Source organism: Haemaphysalis longicornis, unplaced genomic scaffold, assembly GCF_048455015.1.
Source record: "Haemaphysalis longicornis isolate Haplotype H1 unplaced genomic scaffold, Haemaphysalis longicornis Haplotype H1 scaffold_5, whole genome shotgun sequence".
Taxonomy (NCBI): Eukaryota; Metazoa; Arthropoda; class Arachnida; order Ixodida; family Ixodidae; genus Haemaphysalis; species Haemaphysalis longicornis.
In genome coordinates this window covers 126,071,474-126,093,094 of record NW_027526385.1, presented here as the reverse complement: position 1 = coordinate 126,093,094, position 21,621 = coordinate 126,071,474, and positions in this window count along the sequence as shown.

The following is a 21,621-nucleotide window of genomic DNA, read 5'->3' as shown; positions in this document are numbered from 1 at the left end:
TCTGGGCGCTGGGCGCATCGTTACTCATTACCTTGGTGCTTCTCACCTGAAAACACGCTGCCGAGAACCCCTGCAGACGTTCATACGCTATTCCATTCAGGACGTTCGGTGTGAAGTATTTTGTCTGCTATGCCTTATGTGGTGTTTGTTAGTGGGGTGTTTGCCTTGACACTGGTGGCGGCAGCCTTGTGTGGGTGGTCGTTTCCGAAAGGTGACAGCTTACTCCCTGTTGCCCAGTCCTAGCTGCATTTCTTGCAGACGCGATTGTTGACACGAGAGACTTGCGTCAGCACCCCTGTCGAAATGCAGGTGGAGAGTCTACTAGTTCGAATTCATCAATGGTTGTGTTGGTAGAGCGTGATCCTAGCTCGTAGGGCTTCCCGTATTTCGAGAAGTCTGTCTCACCAGCTAGCTCTGAGAGATGAAGTGTAACTGGCGATGCACTGCTTGTTCGTTGCGACGGTACGCCAGGGAATGGAAATGGGGTGGCAGATTCAAAACGACTCTCTCTTGGGTGGAGGATGTCACACGCTCTGGTTATCAACGGATATACAGAGTCGGCGTTCCGAGTGCGAGTCCCAGCTCACGCTGTGCAGATAAAATTAGCAAGTGATTCGGAGAGCAAAACGGACGACATTGTGTACAACGTTATCGATGGCACACTCTCATGCGCCCGGAGCGCAGTGGGTAAGTTGTCAGGCCCCAGTAGTGAGGCGGTTACTGATCCTGGCTGGGTTCGGTCCATGTCTGTGGGTAGTATAGGGGGCGAAAACGTTTTCGTGGGTGCACTCGAGGCTGCGGGAAGGGCACACTGGGGAATGCATTGTCGACTTACTTGGATGGCGAGTTGTGCGATGACGGAGCACCAGAAGGTTCAGGTGCACCTTTACGGGTAGCAAGAGCTTCTGGGGTGCTTGGCTATGATACGATCGCCGCACAACATCCTGGGCCATGCTTGTGAACGCTGGTGGGCGAGATTATCAATGGCTTCAGCGGGAAGTATTGGATTGAGGGAGGAGCCAGCATCTTGCCATAAATGATGAACAGACGGCACGTTGGCAGGTCTAGAATCCTGTTTGAACGTAACTGGCAATGCCATTGACGACGGAAAATGCTTTGGTCTGTTCCCCCACACCGTTAGCGGAAAAAGGCTGTAGTTGGAGGCAGGAATTGATCTTGAAAACGTCAGTCTTATCATCAACAGCAAGAAATAAACCACCGAAATTGCTGATCTTATTGGTGGTATTACCGGTGCAGTAGCCGTGGGTGGCGGTCGAGTGTATATTTGCGTCAGGTGAGGCCACGAGTTTTGTTGTGACACGGAGAAGAAAAGTGAACATGTCGTTTCTGCAGTCACAGCCAATTGGTCTGTGGCTGTTCCGGCTATTGAAGTTTCCTGGGAATTGAAAGCGGTGGTCGAGCGCAGGTCAGAAAGCGCTGCAATTTTGAAGTGGCCGTACACGTCATGGCTCGGGTTCGGCACCAGGACTTGTGCAACGAGGGGCTCCGCGACAGCCTTGCTGGCGGTGTTGTAGCAATGTCTGTGGTTGTTGATGCCTCGGATGTTAAAATGGCTCTCAAGCAGAGCAAACCACACAGGTAGGACTGCAGAACACCTGCTTCTCGAAAGCGTGAGGTTGGGCCGCGAATGCGGGGCCGAATACAGACCCGTGTTGTAAAACCATTCGTGACGTGTCCACAGGTGTGCTCGCAACACTGGGAATGTCGCCGTGAACACGCCTTAAACAGCGCTGCGGGGTTGTTTTCCAGGTAACAAATTATGAAGGGGGTGTGAAAAGACGCCCTACCTTGATGTATTAGGAGCGCTGAGCGATGAGCTGAAGGCGAACTGCAGTGCCGACGGGCACACCCTGCCGCAGTTCGTGGTATTGCTTGGCAGCGTGGGAGCCTTGAGTCGCAAGATTGACAGCTGGATTCCTACGGCTAATTTTGTGACTCTGCCTCGTGGCTTGCGGAGTGTTGCACTGCTGTGGTGGAGCGAGCTCCCTCGGCAGCCGTGTTTGATCTGCTACAAGTCAGAACTAGGGTTGTATATCTTTCTCTCGGCTGCTGGCACGAGTTGGCGACTTTGAGGGGGTTAGGGGTGAATGTACGCCGCACCTACAAGATGTCACCAAGCCAAAAATAACCCTGGTTTCTTCAAGGAACAAAAGTTTATTATAGCGAACTCTCCTCCGCTAAGAACTAAGTCAACACACAAGGGCACTGGAACAGTCATCCAAACCACGTGCACAGGCTATCGTCGGCATATTGATTGTCCAGGCGTCTGCACTGCGTGTGTCCAATGCTGCGTGTGAATATTTATGAACCCGTCAAACATAAATCCCGGAGATTACAGTGAGAGATGCACATTATATTATAACGGCAGTATTGCTAAATATTCTCTCAATCAAACATGATACCCTTTAGTGCTTAACAAAATACCGAGAAGGGAACATGCCCCTCGCGTCAAAAACAGGTAAGAGTGCATAGCGCGGTAAGACGATGGCCGCAAAAAAAGAAGTAAACAAAACAAAATCATTTTTCCGGCCAGTATGCATTTTTTCTACAATGCAGTGTTGTTGAAGATAAAAATGGGGCAGTGCCAAAATGTGACGCCGCAAGAGCACCGATATTACAGCACAGCGTCAACGCAGCACAGCGACAAAACTCACCGCTTTTATGGAACGCCTGATTCACAAAATATTTATATTTTTTCCGGGAGTACAAATATAGTAGAGTGTGAAAAATGCTCCTTTTTGATATAATAACGTTTCCAGCCTTTTTGTCAGCAAACAATATTCCGATATTTAAACCCTTGTAGCACCGTTTTTAATATTTTTAGTTTATACTGGTGGCTTTGCTCTGAATAAGTGTCTTGTCACACTTTTTTACACGTATATTATGACCCAATATTGTTACTTCAGCTGAAGGTCGTAAGCTGACATTTATTTCGTAAGGTCGTATATACACTTGTCGTTACACTTTATGGTCATGTTTGACCTGTTCCCTCAAACTCTAATTATCGGCTTTTGGTGTTTCGTTATGACGAATGGAGAAGCGGAAGATAGAGTTCGGGTTTACACTCCGTAAAATAGCTGGCTTCCTGCTTTTGGATTGCGAGTTCACTTGGGTTTATTTCGGTTCGCAAAAAGAAAATGTAGTAAATGTGAAAATCAACCGTGATTTCCAGTGATATCGAATCTCTGGATGACAGTGACGAAGTGATTAAACAACATGCCACCCAGCAATCACCGATTGGCTCTCGCACAATGACGCACCTAAATCGTGGGTTCTCTATTCTAATGTCATCACCGTCGTCGTTTGACGGTTGTTGGAAAGCTGGTGTGAGGCCTGGTCGGAAAGGCCGGGGGGTTGAAGTGGCTTGGTGAGGAGAAGCGGGGTTGTTGAAAAAAAGTGTGCATTGGCCCATTGCAGAACACAACTGACCACGCCGGTGGTAGGCAAAAATGACAGAACAGGCAAGCGCGTCAACGACTTTGCTTGGGCCTGGCGCTGCGTCAGCGTAATCGCACTGGAGGTGGCACTAGTGATGAGCTAGCAACTATGGCAGTCGGTCACACTTGAAGCGGTTTGCGATTATTGTCGCGCAAACTGGCAGAAAAAATTTCGTGTAGATTGTGGTGTAAGACTGGAGAAACTGCAGATCTGGCGGCCCCTCTACCTCTTTGGGATATCTGGCTGTGTCCTCTCAGATAACTTTCAACTTGCCGTTCAAATTTTTGTATGACTGGCAAGCCAACAGGATCGTTTAAAAAAATTCGCCTGTGCTCTACTCTCTCCCAAAGTCTCCCGTGTTAGCACGCGCTAGAACATGCGGCCACAGGGTTCGAGAACTGGGCGTCTGTAGTACAAACTCGGCGTTGCTTCTTCACAATTCAGGCGCCAACGCACTTCAACCATCGAGGACAACAACACACCAGAGATCACAACACTAATGCAGGGTAGAGTGTTGTCGAAGCTCGAGCTGGTTGATGCCACCGGCAGGGGGTACACGCTTTTGGGGAGATTTTTTTCAGGCGATGGTAGTCAATGCAGGACAATGATGTGCCGTGTTGTTTCTTCGCGAGTACTACCTGCGCAGCCCACGCGCTTTTTGAGATGGCTGTAGAATGCCCTCACTGAGCATGTCTTGAACTTTTGCCCCGGATGGCGTCCTGCTCGTGTGAAGAGACACAGTACGGTGACTGGCGAGTAGGTCGGGCTCTATCTTCTGTTATAATTCGGTGCTTTTACGGGGGTGTCTGACGTAAGTTTGAATTCTAAGAAAAACACTCGCTGTAGCGACAAAGCAAATCTAATAATTTGTCCCAGTTTTCTTGCTGCAGCACTGGGTTCACGTCCAAAGGAATACGGCAGTTTGAAAGCACGTGGGCTTGCGCGCTTGAAATTGGCGACAGCGATAACTTGACTTGTTTCCAGCGTTTCTTCGAGGAACGCAATTGCAGTGCCCTTGTTTAGAGGCTGGCACTCCTCGGTAAATATAGTTGCCAAAACATGGTATTTGCATTGCTTAAAACGCGCAAGGCTCTTGTGACGGAGACACCGTGGTCGACAAGCAATCTTTGGTCGCTCCGTACGATAGCGTCGTCAGGAGCAGCATCCTCAAAGTAGACAGTGATCATCAGGCTTGCGCCGAGTGGCAGGGTGACGTGATCTTTGGCGAACCTTACCACGGCATGGTGTTCGGCGTTCGGCTGCGGCGTCGTGGAGTGATCGGGGGGAAAAGTTGTCGACTTGGTCGGCAGATCAATTATTGCGCCGTTGTCCGTCAAAACGTCCATTCCGAAAATAACGTCACTGGAGCATTTAGGCAAAATGACGAACGCAGCATTGTACGTGGTGCCGTCTACCGGGATGCGCGATGATCACGTTCCACTTAGCGTTACAAAATAGCCTCCCACTGTGCATATGTGCGAAACGTGTCATATTGTCGTAAATGTATCCAGATTAAAAGCGAATGACCAGCTCATTACAGAGTAGTCGGCTACCGTGCTGCCGTGTCAATGACGGCGATTGCGGCAAAGCCGTCTATGGACAACTGCACGTCGCAGGCAGCTTTCCTGAAGTTTCGGGTGCGCCGGGGCGTCGTTTCTCAGGTTGTTGACGGTTGGGCACTATGTGTCATCGTTGTCGTCGTCTTTGCAGCCCCAGGCTCTGTCGTTTCGGTGGCGCCTTGCCTCGTGTGGCTGACGTCGTGTTCGGGAAATTACGTCAGGTTTAGACCTGGCGCCTGCCTGAGGGAATATCGTGAATAACAGTCTTCGGTGAACCATTGCATTGTTAGAGGGTTTTCGTTTTTCCGCCGTGTTGAAACTTCACCTCCAGAAGTTGCGGCTTTTAGTTTAGTTTAGCGACCTTCCACGTGCCAAGTCAGCATTGCTATGGCTGTTTGGGGACTGGTATGGGTAGGGCGAAGGCGAAGGGTTGAAACAGGCTGGTTCACGGCTTGTCTTCGACAGGCATTCTTCGACCTCAGTAGGGCGCTGGCCGATTCGGGGACGTTGCGTCGACGGAGAATGCTCGCAAACCGAGACTCCTATAGTGGCAGCGACGGTAGATTTAGTCGGCCTCTCCACTGTGACGCTCGTTAATTGGTTAGTCACATCTTATATTAAGGTAGGTCCACGCAGAGCTTGGAGGAAATGAGACACACTGAGACGGGCGAAAAACGTTAAAGGCTAAGTGCAACGAATATTTACCTGCCCTAAATTCTGCTTCAATGTGTGGTATGCACCTCTAAAATCTCTTGTGACCTACTTTTGAACTCCACAAACGCGCAGTTTTTTTATTAAAACCTTTCGAAAACACGCCACTTCAGCCAACCCAGCACCTAGCGGAGTGTCGCCGCAAGTTGTCGCCACTGCGACAGACTTCCGGATGTGACGTGCCAGTCAGCATCCCCGTGCGGCCGTCGCATCTCCTCAGTAGCACTTTTACGTGCGGCCTCACGCGAGTGAGCAGCGTAATTCGGGCCTCTTGCATGAATAATTGCTTTCACGCGTTTTTGTAATGACAGAAGCTGAAGAAACTTTTGGTTGCCGATACATGAAGAGCAAATTCGTAAAGTGCCGAGGCCGGTCTCGAGTGGAACGGCCAATTACGTGGTGGTGACGGGGACAGCAGGCTCTCGGTCGGCTCGATGAGCACGCGAAACGCGTGTACGGCCTACGTGAGGCGATACGCTGTTGGCGCGCCTGGTCGGTGCGGCGGCGCGCAAACGACTACGGCAGCTCTGCGGCGCACTGCAAGCTCGAGGCGGGCATCTCTACGAGTGCGCAATACGTAGAACAACCGACACGAGACGATACGCTGTTGTCGCGGCCCCTCGTTACGTCGTTGCGCGAATGACTACGGCAGCTGTGCGGTCACAGAACAAGGAGGATTTGTGCGACACACTTCAATCTCGCGGCCGGGCGTCTCTACAAGTGCGCAATACGTAGAACGGCCGACGCGAGACGACACGCTGTAGTCGCGGCCGCTCGGTGCGTCGGCGCGCGAACGACTACGGCGGCTGCGCGGCGCGCTGCAAGCTCGCGGCCTTGGGTCTCTCCGAGCAAAACGGCCGGCGCGGGACGATACGCTGTTGTCGCGGCCGGTCGGGGCGTGAACGAGTACGGCAGCTAGCTGTGCGGCCAACTGCACGATCGGCTGGTCGACAATCTCCCCACTCGCCCTCAAAATCCTCTCCCGCAGAACACCATCCCACTCCGTGGTTCTGCTGTGGACCCCGGCCCACACGGGAACAGACGCCAGTGAAGCGGCCCACCGTACAGCTCGAGCTCTTGTCACCCGAGCAGGCCCTTCTATTGGCTCTACCCACGGCACCCCCAGCTTCCGGGACGCTCTAGTCTCGTACCGGGATATTACCCAGCACTTCCGCCTCCTCCGCAGGATATATCCTCCCCCACACCCTTCCCTCACCCACGAAGCCGCTCGCCACTGGCGGCTACTACAAACCCACACAACCCCCTGCCGAACTCTCCTACACCGCATCAACCCCAATCTCTACCCTTCGCCTCTTTGCCCTCAATGTCTCCAGCCGGATACCCGCTACCATTCCCTTTGCGAGTGTCCCCACGACCCATTTCCCCCTTTTCCTTCCCCCTTACACTGGGAGCAGGCCCTGGAGAGCTCCGACCCGGAAGTGCAGTTGGCACTAACCAACCGGGCCGCCCAGGTCGCGGAGAACATCGCATCCTCCGCCACCCCTCTCCCCTAGACCCAGTTTGCAAATAAAGTGTTTCTCCTCCTCCTCCTCGAGAGCGCGAATATGCCGACGCCATTGAAGAACTCTGCGCCCACCCGAGGTGATGATATGCTGCTGTCACTGTTATCGCACTGGTCGGGGCGCGGACGACTACAATACGCAGCGCACTACACGGAATCGATTCAGTTCAAACAACTTCGTCAAAAAACAAATAAATACTGGCCGCTGTGGGCAACAATTCTCACGCCAGTTAGAAAAAAAAAACATGAAAAACGGGGCAACATATTTCACAGCACTGAGCCTCGGGGAAGGTCACTGCTTCATGAGTGAAGACACTGCAGTGCTTTCGTCGCTGCATGGCATCATTATCTAAACATTTGGCTTGGGCACACTGCTAACAGGAACAAAACTGACCGTGTAAGCACAAATAATAAAATTCTGGATTTGAACTTTCACAACGTGCGCTGAAACCAAATTCTTAAACCCTAGCCGGCATGTTTCGACACTTTCCTCCCGCGGTAGCTTTTTTTTCCTCTCACAAACACAGGAAAGTTCGATCGGAACAGGGCGTATTAGCTGTGCAGGCGCCCATCTAACGCTCAACACTGCCTTTTGTGCACCCAGCTTCGCCACTACGTCTCGCGATGCCTGTGTTTTCGTTTTCCGGACGACTATAGGCGCGTCTCAGCAGCTCATAACGAAGTAATAATGGTTGCACGAACTTCCCAGCCCCTTTTCGCGCATGTTTTAAATGTCTGAAGCAACAGACGGCCCAAAACACACCGCGTGCGCGCCGTCTGCTCACAGGCAGGTGTGGGAAAATCGGCCGGCTGCGCCCACTCGATTCCTCAGTGTAACGTAACTTCTGGCAGTCCGTATAGGCCACCCTTGTTTTCCAGTTTCGGTTTGAAAAGAGCGCTTTTGATCTTCGTTTACGACGAAGCGAAGCACATTTGGGTCTCCAACTTTTGCAGGTAGCAACTTTTAAGGTTATACTACCGGAAAAAAGTGCATTTAAGCAGCCGAAAATTTCGTTGCAGTTGCATTTACAATTAGTTTAATGTGGTGCCTCAGTGGTGCCGGCTTCCTCACCACGTTCGGCGGACTCGTTCGGGTTACAGGGGTGGTCAATCGTTGACAGGACGCCGATGGGTCAAGTGGGACTCGGGGCCAGGAGATGGAGGTAGTGCGGGGCTGGCGGCTCCAAAGGCCTGCGCGGTGGGTCCGTGGGCCGGAACTGGAGGCAGTACCGGACTGGTTGTTCGGTGGGCTCGAGGTGTAGGCCGCGGTCAGGAAGGGGAGGCCGGGCAGGACCGGTAGCTCGGCGGGCTGGAGGTGTGGACCGGAGCACGAAACGCTGGCAGCGTGCGGGCTGTTGGGAGGAACGCGCTTTCGGATTGCGCCTACGGCTGCGTCCGAATGGCAAGTCGGTCTCCCCAAGTCTGCTTTGACTCTCTCCGTTCGCTGCTCTTTATCTCCTCCTCCTCCTACGTCCGACCCACGACGGGGGAAAGGGGGAAAAGGGGCGGCTTCAAGCGCTGGTGGACGACGCGACTGGCCATGAACCCGCCAGGCGCGCGTCGAGCAGTAGGGGAGCCTGGCTCGCCCCTAGGCAAAACGGAACCACAAGTCCATAGCGAAGCGGCCGCTCGTTCCCACGGGAAAACTTCCTGCGGTCAAAGTTCCTCCATCTGGTTTGGATTAGCCGGGGCACACACACTACCGCCACACCACAGTGGAAGTACAGAGGATGATTATCGTTCGTTCGCCACACGTCGGTCATTGTGGGGTGGGGGGTTGCACCGCACGTGGTTGGGCCGGCCACAGGGGACGACGGTACGGGGACCCGCGACGATATGGCGCAGGTGGGCGAAGTCGATCCACCGGAGCCGCGAAGGCCATGGCTTGCGAATTGCGGGGTCCTTCACGATTCTTTGAAATTTCCAGCCCTTGCGGCACTTTTTCTCTAATGAGGTCGCTAAGGGAAGCAACTTGAGGTAGCGGTGGCGTTGAGGACCGTTTCCGCAGTTCCTCCCTCACTACTGCGCGGATAGTTTCGCGTAGGGTGTCTGCCGGAATCCGCACTCGGTCGACGTAATTCACATTAGCCGTGCAACAAAGTTGCGGCCATGTTGCTTGCCACGCTTTTTGAGAGCCTTCTCAATTCTTCGGTCACAAATTTGGCGACGGTTTTGGGCGCATTTCAGAGAAGTCCAGGAATCAGTTCCTGCTACACACAGCGCATTAAGAAGCGTAACTTCTCTTCTTCCGCAACGCAAGGGTCAGCATACCTGGACAGCCTCTTAATCTCTTCAAAGAACACAGAAATGATTTCGTTGGGGTATTGTGCCCGCATCTAAAGCAGGACTTCGGCACGCTCCTATCGCACAACCCTGACATCGTTAAACATTGCGTTCTGAAATCGGTCCAAGACTCTAGAAAGCTTGCAACCAGATCCCAACTGAGCCCTCAAGGTAGAAGAACACTTGAAGAAGAAGAAGAAGAAGAAGAAGAAGAAGAAGAAGAAGAAGAAGAAGAAGAAGAAGAAGAAGAAGAAGACTATTTTTCAGCTGAAGTTGTTACAATTCCTGCTGAAGGGGCAGGAGCTAAAGGCATTGAGTGCTTGACAAGGGCTCCTGACTCTGAAATTCACACCAGAGTAGTTCACAGCAGAGGACATGTTGAAAAAAAATATTCGTGCTTCGCAATAAGTTCCAGCAATCCAGAGAAAAAAAAGAAAATTAAGAAAAATACCAGTAATCGAACATTTTTAATAATGGGAATCCCAAATTATACAGTATACACAAAACTTTTCTGCAATACCTGTTATCAGCAGATACAATAGAATAAGACATATGTCTTTACTGTTTGTTCCTCACGTCTATGAAAAAATCACGTCTTCACGCAATACAGTTTAAATTCCTTAGAGTGAGACACGCCTAGTAATTGTCATATCTCATTTTCTTCTCCGTAAACATCATCTTGGTTTCAGCCTTAAATTCGGTTGCACTGGTGCTAAGTTTTAAATTATCTGGAAGGATGATCAAGACATGTGGTACTTGATAAGGGGACGATTGTTTGCCGTAAACAGTCCTAGTTTTACGTGTAGGTCCTATTGGACGCCGTAAACAGTAACGACGGTTTTCTGCGTCACCATCTACATATAACTTGTTTTTATGTACAATCTGCCGAAGTTTAAAGGAATACAGCTGGTCAGCTTTAAGTATTGAGTGTTTTGAAAACAAAGGCGAAGTTGGCAGGTATTGGAATTTCCCTTGAAAATTTTCGAAACACCGTATCATCTTTTTTTGCCGGACAACAAGGTTATTGTAATTATTTCGTGAGGTGGTTCCCCACACCATGATTTCGCACGTTAGTTTTGAATAGAATAGAAAATAATACAGGTTTCTTATTAGCCATAGCGGTACTAAGTGTGATATTTTAAAAAAGGCATCCAACCGTTCGTCCCAGAGCCGTTACTAAATAATTTACGTGTACTGACCAGTTTAACTGTTCTTGGAATCAAACACCAAGGAACTTTTGCTCATGTACCCGTGCAATAACACGACCTTCGTATTTGAGATTGATATCTTCGTTTAAGGGCTCATTTATTGGGCGGAATATTATATAAGGTTTTTTGTGTCACTTAATCGCACCTTGTTTCGTTGTAACCAGTTTGAAAGATTCACCAGATATTCGTTTACAATAGATTCAAGAAATGTTAAACTGTTTAATCAGAAAAAAATGTTCGTGTCATCTGCATACTGATATAATCAGAAGAACCTGGTATTTTAACAATATCAATTATGTACACTATAAATAGAGTAATTACCCGATTCTAACGCGCCCCCGATTCTAACGCGCACCCGATTTTCCTGGCCAAAAAACCAAAAAAACTTGCACCTCCGATTGTAACGCGGACGGAACTTTGTGAGCAAGAAAAACGAATGCGAGAGAAACCGGCGATTTATTTCTCGAAGTAATCTCACTCATCTCACTCCTCGTCGCTTCCCGCTGACCACAACATCTCGTCCTTGGTGCCGTCAAGCGCGTTCGCGATGCCACACTTCTGAACGAACGTTCACCCTTGGTCGATGGGATCGTGGCCCACGCCTCGCACGGCAATGCCGCGGGCTTCTCCAGAGGCGCACGCTTCAGCCGACCGCTCATTTTAATCACGTTAGAGGCGCTGCTGCCATTTCGGTTATCAAGCGGGGAAGTGGAATGATTTGACGATTTGTGTGAACGCCGATAGAAAAGCCTAGGTGCTTATGCTTCATGCGTCCGAAAAGTCTTTGCTGAAACCATTAGCGCCATCTTGAGATGGCGATGGGTGGGACGAAATTTCCGCTGTATCGGCAGTTTTGGTTTCGTATCCAATTCTAACGCCCATGCGATTTTCCGACCTAGTTTTCCGGAAAAAAAGTGCGCGTTAGAATTGCGTACGTACGGTAATAACCGGCCAAGTAGGGAAGCTTGGGGGACACCTTGTTTCAATTTCATTTGGGCAGATAGTATACCATTGATGCCAACTATTTGATATCGATCATGCAAGTAGTTTTCCAGAATTTGTAACGCGATCCCACAAATTCTAGAGCTAGATAATATTTTTAACAGCAAATAAAATATATTGAAACAATTGCATTTTGAATAGCTAAGAAAAGACCGAGTGTGTATTTTCTGTTTTCCATATTTACGATTATCTTTTCCTTGATATGTGCCAGAGCTTTCTCAGTTGTCCTATGCTTTTAGAAGCCGTATTGGTTGGTTGCTGTTATTTGATGGTTGCCGAAAAAAGAAGTGATTCGCACACGGATTACGTCTTCGAATATTTTAGATAGAGTTTGAAGCACCGATATAGGATGATTGTTGGACAGGTTGTTACGTTCACTACCCTTGAATTATAGCAGTCACTTTGACAAGTTTTTAGTGTACAGAAAAAATGCCTGTGGTCAAGATGAGGTTAATAATGAAGGATAAAACTTCGAATATCAATGGTGATATCATTTTTAACTCTCCGGGCCCTATTTGATACATGCCAGATGCTACATTGGTTTTAACTTGCGGATTAAGTTTCCCACCTCAACTGCGTCTGTTGGTCGCACAAAGATGGGCTCACGCACACCGAAGCCATTTGTTAACGTGTTGTTTGCGCTAATGCTAGGTCTTTTGTGCGAGCCCTTATTTATAAAGTGGGCGTTGAAAGCATCGGCTATTCTTTTTTCTGCAAGGGCTTAAACATTTACTTGTAATTCTTTGATACATCGATTAAGTGTACTTTTGCCCGTGAGAGCGTTCACTACCTCTCAGATTTTGCGTTGTTTATTGTATATCCTTTCAAAAGTGTTTTGGTAATAATCTTCCTTTGCCTTTTTCAGGTCCGACGTCAGCGTATTTCTGTATTTTTTGTACTTCAAAAATGCTTCAGGTCCTCGTGAACGTACAATGTCATGAAATACCTTATTTCTAGATTTAATTCTCCTGTAAAGACTAGTGGTTATCCATAGCTTGGGCTACTTTTAATGGTACGGTGGGATAGCCTTTGTAAAGGGAAAGATGCATTGTAACTTGTACGCAAGAACCCAAAACCTATCATTTGCATCATCTGGATCGGTTTGGTTATTAACGCAGCTCAAGTCATGCGCTTCTACTAATCTACATATAAAAGTATTCCTGGGTCTCGGTATTATTTTTTAGTAAAAGGCGGGTCCGAGTTCGGACTTCACTTTGATTAAGTGCTGACGGAAGAACACAGAATACAGGAATGTGGTCAGTTAACTCATACGAGAATATTCTAAAGAATGTATCCATGTCGTCCGATCAGTTGAACAGGCTGACCAGTTCAACTTGCTCCAACCAGTCTTAGGGGTCCTCCGAAGGTGACCGATGGAATGATGAGGCTCCCTTGGTTGTTGAAGAAGAAAGGCAGGGTTGGAAGCCATGGTCATTGTGCTCGCTTTGATTGTAGTGGTTTTCAGGACGTTTTCGTTCTTTACTTTATCCGAAAGCACTCCCGACTCTGGCTTCAGGTCTTGCTGTTGGTGGCTGACACGAGATGGGCTTGCTTGTAGTCCTGACGATGGCTGACGATGTACCCAGCCCCCCCAGCAGATGTCACGAAGCCAGAGATGACGCAGTTGGCTTGAAAGAAACGCAAGTTTATTGGCGCGAGCTTGTGCTCCCCTTACAACTAAAAAGTACGCACGAGGCTAAGCAGCAGTCAACAATATGACGTGCGCAGGCGAGCTTCGGTGAATCGAATACCGCGGCGGCTGCTCTGTGAGCATTTACCTCTAACGCGAGTATTTGGCGAACAGTCGAATTGCCTCGCAACAGCGTAAATTAAAGCAGATTATTCTAGGCTGGTGACGTTAGTTCTATACACTCTCCCTACCAAAAGAGATAACACGTGCGGCATAAAGAATGCAACGCGCGCTTCACTTGGCCCACGGATAACCCAGACAACACAGCCCGGGTCAGCCCGTCGGCAAAAGCATAAAGAAACAAACCAAATGAATAGTTGGCGGCCCTATATAGCAGCCATTTTCCAGCTCAGCGTCTGTGTGGTCGCGAGGGCTATTTTTAACACAGGGGGTCGCCGAAAAATGTCACGTTTATAAAACACGTGACTGCGCCTTTCATTGCTGCTTACGATACACTTGATTTTACCATTTAAATGAATGGAAAGAGCTAAGAAACGGTGATACCTCTGAGAAATCTGTCTTTTATTTCTATTCATTACTCTAGTGCTGCCGTATTCTATAGCACGCGATTTCAAAGTTATTTTCTAAGTCCGATTTTAGAACTCCCACACAAATATTTAGCACGACTACGAATGCGAACTTTGTGTGGACCCTGCTGCTTCCCGGGAAACTGCCAGGCATTTTTGCATTACATATTATTGAGGTTTTCTCTTTTGGTTAGGGACTCACCCCAAGATCTCACAATGTATTGTGGAACTATGTAGCCCAAAATGTTCTTTTTTAATTGTTATCCTTTCGCCCACAGCATTTCCGTCGAACAATTCACGAAAGCATGGTAGCCTGCACTTCTGATTTGATTTGAGGCAATAACAAATTATTCTGGCAAGCTACATTCCAGTGTCTTGTTCGTTGCGCTATGTGTTTTCTTCTCTGCTATAATTGTTGAAATTATGAATTTTAGCCTAGAATCGCCCATCACTCCTTATAGTAAATCGCAAGGTGAAGGACTGCGTACCAGCCTGTCGCTTGCGCACACTAGCAGAGGGTATGGGTAAATACCATCGCCCCAATTTTTATCACCTGTACCACACCAAAACAATCCTTATAGCAGCCACATACAGGACTGTAATGGTTTTTATTGCTTAATTACCTACGATAATTTGTTCGCGGTTATTCACTACCTACTACGGGGCATATTCTATCATTTTCAAAAAAAGAACCTTTTCCTAATACTCACTCACTGTAGCATGGCTCTGGCCACGGGAGACAATTTCATCACCTATCACGTATGTGTCCGTCGCTGTGAATAAGTCATCATTTTACATGACAACTGCACATCGTTGCTTCTGCTATACGGAAAAAACTCAAGGCAGATGACACAATCATTATCTGAAAGGGCGATTTGACCCTTTAAACATGGTATAAACTCTTTTGGGTACACGATGCTTAATTTGTCGGCAGGAGCACATCAACTCTGGAACACCTGGCTTATGGCAGCTGAATTAGCGTTTGTGCTGGTCAGACGAGACAAAAAAATAAAGGTCAACAAACGAGCTAAGTACCTTGTGCATGCAAGATTGGTGGCGCAGTTTTTTTAAACGGTGAAAGCCAGTACCATAGCACAGGTTTTGGTCATATCTGTTAGCATAATTTAACTACAGTATAAAATTCGGACTGGTTTCTTCTACGAGTCGTAAAAAACTTGCACGCACCTTAGTGCTCTTTACAAGAATAGGAAGACTGCGAGTACAAGACAAGACAATAAGCAAGGTACATGACCGGCGTGCGTCCTGCGCCTTCCTGTTTGTCTTGCCGTTTACGCGAAGTTTTTTTAGCATTGGAATGGACGCTAAGAACTAGTCAAACAACATGTTGTACAGATATTAGTGCTCCGTGCTCTTGTAGTGATTTCATGTTTGGCATGGGAAACGCCATAAACTTTCCCGCGTATCTTATCACTTCGCTGCAGAAGTCTTATATTCATCAGCCACACTGCCTTTAAAATCTATCTCTTCGCTTTTCGGCACACCTCTCACCGTCTGCCCTCCTGCTTTGCTCCTGCAACGCTAAACACAAGTGGCGTTTTGCTGAAGTCAATTCCAGTAAAGACGGCGCTCGGGAAGCTTCTTTAAAGTTTTGTCACTGTTGAATCCTTAGAATGCCATTCAAGGTGTGGTTCAGGTGCGATCTTTACATAAATTTTTGTGTAAAAACACTTGTCAACATGTATTTTATATAGGCTATGGAAACAGTAAAGCAGCAGTCTCTTTTTAAATACATGAACAATGCAAATCATACCTATGAGTTGAATTTTGGCCACAAACTTGCGTTATGTTTGGGTTGCTTTGCGATGTTCACAGTAATAAAGTTTATTTGGAGATTTAACGATTGAAATGTGGTGCCTCATAAACACCGCTTCAAGAATTTAGTTTTCGTAGCGGCTGACCGCAGAATCGGGGGTCCCAAAGACAGAGATACAAAAACACAAGAATATTTGTATTTAACGAAATAAAGAGAGGCTGTCGTCCTTAACAATGATAACCAAAGAAATCTAGGTTTGTATTACGCGTATTAGATAGCTCAAGGCATCAAAAAAAGCAGAATGTAGCCGGGGACGCATTTCACGTGGAACATTTAGAGTCATGCTTCACAAATTAGGTCTTTTTTAGAAACACACTTGTCCAAAAAATGGCTACGGCTTAGCTCACCTAACCTGGGATATGTCAAGCAAACGCTTGGCTTAGTCTGGTTGAGTCTTGGTTTCACTTAGTTACCCTTTGATTTAGCTGTATTGCCCACCATGTCTCCAAGCCGTGCGGTGAGTGTGACACTCACAGAAAGAAGAGGTCAGCTGAACACGGCATTCATTCACAGCAAATTCACCGTACCTTTTCGCCGGGCACCACACAAGTCACTTTGCCCGACACCACCCAGCGCTGAATGCATGGCAAGCTGCATGTTTTGGGTTTGGCGGCTGCCGAACAGCTCAGCTGCCGCTCCAGCTGCGGCCGCCACCGCAGAACGACTTAAAACGGAGCCTTAGGTGCAGCGCCGACAGCGGGCCCGGCGAATTACGCCATGCGCTTCGAGGGCTGTGTCGCCGGAAGTGTGTTTCTCTTGCGCATCTTCTACGAAATCGCTGGACCAAAATTGTAAAGCTTTGCTTTAAAAAGTTTGCCTTCCATGTCGAAAAGCCACACCTGCGCTTTGAACCATACGGTATGCTGGTGGCTGCTTAAAAGTTCGGGTAAACCGGAAATTCTTACCGTGCAATAAAATGTTGCCACAGAAGTTTCCCTCGGAGGTATTATATGTTTAACGCCCCCGTTCCTCCTCCATCCCTCGTTTTATTCTGGTCAAGACATTGTTACTGGGCGCAGCTCCGGGACTCCTCGTAGGCACCGGCGTGGCCCTCACGTGATTCCAGAGAACACACAGCAGTGAGAAGGGGCGTTAAAGGCCTGAAAGCCGCCGCAGCGGCCACTGTCGCTACAAATTCCACCTCACCGAGCAGCTGCGAATCACGCTCCTTTGAAGAACCACTTGCCCGGTTGCAAATCCGAAGTGAGCCTTTGTTCGATTTCGCCCTGAAAAGCTTTCGGAGCGATATACTCGCCGATGTACTTCATGCCTAATTAAGAAGCCATCACGGGTTACCCGTTAATGCGTTCACAGGTTGAGGACGGAAGGAATGGGGAGTGCACGAACAGGTGGGCATATAACCATGACACCTAACAGCTAACCATGACAGGCCCGTTGTGCTGGAAGGAGAAGTCAACATGAACCTCTCAAAGCTCCCTGTGCCCCGTCCGCTGTCCTCCTTAATGGAGTCGTTTAGGTCCGGGTTGGTGTGTTACATGGACAGTGAGATACCGAAGACGGGTAACAGAATCGGACAGGCACGTGTTTGTCCGCCAGAGCAAAGCTTGAGCCCTTTCAGGTTTACCTCGCTATGGGAACAATGCATGTTGTCCTCCGGGTTGAAGAGCAAGAATTGAAGATGCTTCGGTTTGTACAGAAGCGCGAATACTCGCGAAAACAACAAAAAGCAGCGTCCGCCTGTTGCCGCCTTAAGTTCTAGTTTCTCGAGTAGCTGGGAATTCCTTTCCGATGAACGGCAACCTAACTGTTTGGAAGGTAGAGATGACCCAATATTACTTCTCCAGCCTGAAGGTATTTTAGAGCTATATTTTGTACGGTTACCTTCCCCTATAAGACTGGTAGGGGTGAAGATGGGTGTGCACGCGAAGCTACAGGTTTCAACACCTTTGGACGGCATGTCTATTGTACTGGTGGGAGCTGTAAACGTGGATATTGAAAGTCCAATGTGACCTGTAGAGTTTCTGGTCCGTGGTCAAGCGTGTGGTAATGGGAATAGGCTGGAACTCGTGTTTTATTGGAACTGTCCGGAAACAAATTTGTCAAGTAGTTACGCTAAAGCGACTATGCCCACATGGGAAGTGTTATTTGCGTAGGTATGAAGGGTACTTACCAGTCACAGGTAAATAACATTTGCTGGTACTGGGAGGTGTATGGTTGTGGAAACATCCAACAGGTGAAGGAAGCCTTGCAAATGCGCAAAAATTGAACTTAATTTCACGTCCACTAATGTGTAAGGTGAAAAATCGTGCTGTCATCTTTATACGCATCTTAGGACAAAATCCTGAAATGAATTTTTGGACAACTGCACGACTTTGGAGCAAAAAGCAATGGATATACAAACGGTCTCTTTATTTATTGTGTAATTTGTTAAACCACGCAATTTGCTAGACATACTGATTGTCGCTTTAAGGCGGGTGTTGTAAAAAGATATTCTAAAACAATGTGTAGATACCTGTAGAAGTTTTCCAATATCCACAAAAGCAGTTCAAGAACTTACTTGGCCCGTCAGAAAAAAAAATATTTAGAACAATTTTCCGCTTTTACCCTAACCCCGGAGTAATTTTAAAAAAATTAGCAACATTAGGCTCGTACACCATAATCACAGTTATAAATTTTCAGGTTGTTTGAACCAGCAGATTAGCTAGGTATTGAGATCACCTGTTTTGGTTTTCGGCTCGTCAGGCATGTCACTTCAAAACATTTTTTCCCTATTTACTGGCATCGCAGGGAGAAGTCCTCGAAATTGGTTTTGGGAATTTGTATGAGTAACATGTATTACAGTCTACAATTTCATAAACGAATCAGTTACACATTTATTGAGGATCGTTAGGAACACCTTTTTTGTTCCAAAGTGCAGAATAGCCCAATGGGTATTGCTTAGGTAAATACCCTAAAAATAATTTTAGGATATTCTTAAGGGCTGCATATATCACCAAAACACAATTTGATACGTGAAAGGATAAGCAAAGTAATACGTGTACAAAAAGAGAATTTCCACCTTTTCCTTGGTTTAGAGAACCACTTCGAAAATACAGAGCATTAAAACTACAAACAAAACACAGCGCGAAACTTATTCCCGCCACTAAGAAAGAGAGGGAGCGAGAAAATTCCCCGCATTTCCCCGAGGGGAAGAATGTGAAAGTGCGAATGCACGAGTTGAATTTCCGCGTTTCGGTAATGTTCGCGAAAGAGAGATCACACACACACACACAACTACAAAGAAAGAAAGATGCATTTATTCACAGACACCTATTTGTGTTGTCGTTGTACTTGATTGCTAGAGCGGATCTCAGCTTTGAAATTTCGTGTCAGTACTCCTTTAGGCGGGTGCATTAGCCCTTCTCACGCCCGATTCCTGGCCAATCCCCCATGTGGGTATGTGCCATGTCAGCGGCCAGGCAGCGCGCGCCCATCTCCCCCCGTTGCCAAGGAAGACGAGGAGATTCCTGGCCAGTCCCCCACGTGGGTATGCTATGCGGACATCGCCGGTGGACGCAGGTTCAGGGTCGTTTAAGAAGTGCATTCGCACTTAAAAAAGGCACGCGGATAATGCTACCACTTCTCCTACCCTTCAACTCTCGGAGCCAATGGAAAAGAACAAAGAAAAAATTGCGCCCACCTCCCCGCGAGGGGAACCCTGTGTAGATGCGACGCATCGTGGGGTTCACTTGGTGTTTCCGTTGGATTGATTCTGAAATTGCGTGAAACGTGTCGGGAACGCGTATGATTATTATGTATTAATATTATTATTCTGTTTTATTGGCCAATCTTGGTCAATCTCTTTAAGTGGTATGCTTGGGGCTTCGGTTTCGCAACGACTTTTACTCCATTATTGTTGCTGTAAGTGGCAGCTTCTTTTCTTTTATTGCAAGTGGTAATCATTTCCCCATCATGCGTTGTATTAGTAGCTTCTGGGCGTAGTTTGAATGAGTCAAGGATATAGGGCGCGGTCGTAGCAGTTGATTCTGTCTCGGTTTTGTGGCGCAGTGGGACGAGCACCATTTACCTCGCGTTCTGCCCACAGGGTCATGGGATTGAAACCGTGCGCTACTAACTATTATTTTTTTATAGTGTAGGGGGAGGGGTGTGGACGAACAACGCCGTATGGAGGGACAAGGCGAGTGAATGAGATGCAGTCGCATCTAAAAAAGAGAGAGGGCGTTTTGTGTTGCTGGTCCACTCTTGAACAGCAAGGCACAAAACAAATGTATAAAAAGGTAAAAAAAAGCCGCCCCCATCTTCCCACGGGGGGAACTCGAGTAAATGCGTCGCAAAGTATCGCTTGAATGTTGCGTAATTGGGTATGGTTTGGGAATGCTTAATTGCTATTTCGTGTTTATTATTCTTATCTATTTAATGAAGGAGAAGCGAAGGCAAGGAGTGTAAAGTTAAAGTCTGTCTTTATTGCTTGGTGCCGTCAAACAATGCGTCAAGTCAAGAGAAAGCTAAGCAAAGACGCCCTTGACTGAATTCCGAACGTGCGCTCCGCGGCTTATATACACACCACCCGCGTTTGAGGGAGGGGAGTACGGAAGAGAGACGCGCATGCGCACAATTCCGTACACAAGCGCGCGAACTTTCCACGTACCCACCACGCCGTTATCACGTCTACACGCCCTGCCACCGTTACTGTTGAGCGCGACGCAGCGCACGGGTAGCTACGACGCTTGCGCGCACAGACGCGCTCCCCCCGCACCGCCGCAGCCGTTGTAGAGAGCGACGGAGCGCACGGGGTACACGCGCTCCTCCCGCACCGCCGCACCTGTTGTTGAGAGCGAGGATGGTACGAGGGAGAGACGCGCACCTGCGCCTCGACGCGACGCGCATGCGCAGTGAGCGTGTGGATGGCGCCGACAACATCGACGAGTGACATCGCGAGCCTAAGAAATGCTCCGCATTTAAAAGCGACGAAGAAGACTTCGTGTTCTCGAGCGTTAAACTCTCCTGACCAACCAATGCCGTTTATCAGCGAGAGCATGTGCGTTCGCGCGGGCTCCCGCCACGAGTGACACCGCGTCACTACCCAGAAACCAAGGACTACCGTTTATGCTTCGTTTTCGCTTGAGGTAGTGTCTGTACGTTTTTCGTTAGTGCTTGGCCTGGAAACAACCAGGCAAGATAATTTGAAGACAGTCTTCTGTCAGTGTGCGCCCTCAAATAATTTTTTGTCTTTTTCTTCATTGCAAGCCTACTATATTCACCATCTTGAAGGACGATATTGGCATGCACCTGGGTGTGTTTCCGACTCTTTTGTGGGGGGTAGCTACTGATAGGAAGAACAAAGCATCATGGTCCCTTCGAGTTGGTTTTGACTGAGGTAACTGTATACATATACAAAAAGTATAAGCTGGCCTTGTGGAAACTAAAGAGAGAATTGCTTAAAGTTACTGAGGTGCACACTCACGTTGGCCTATATCGACAGATTAGTGTCTTGATTACACATTGACAACTCGGAGCAGCAACTGCTGCGTATTACTACCGATTATGCCAAAAGCACAGAAACTGGTGCCGGAGCTCGCCATACTCTGCTGAAATACAATTTGGAACTTGAGATATTGCTCCTGACTGTGAATCAGGATTGGTGGAGCTATCCTTTGCGTTTTTTTGAAAAAAAAAACCCAAAGAACTTGACACATATTCATGGAGAATAAATCATTGCGCGAAATTTATAGGTTATGATCTTCTTAAACAGCATAGAGCAAACAACACAAAACGCAACGCCTATTCCGGTTGTGTTTGAGCTTCGCTGTCGTTAAACTTCTGGCCTCGCGTAAAGGCGCATCCCAAAACTGCCATTTTATGAAG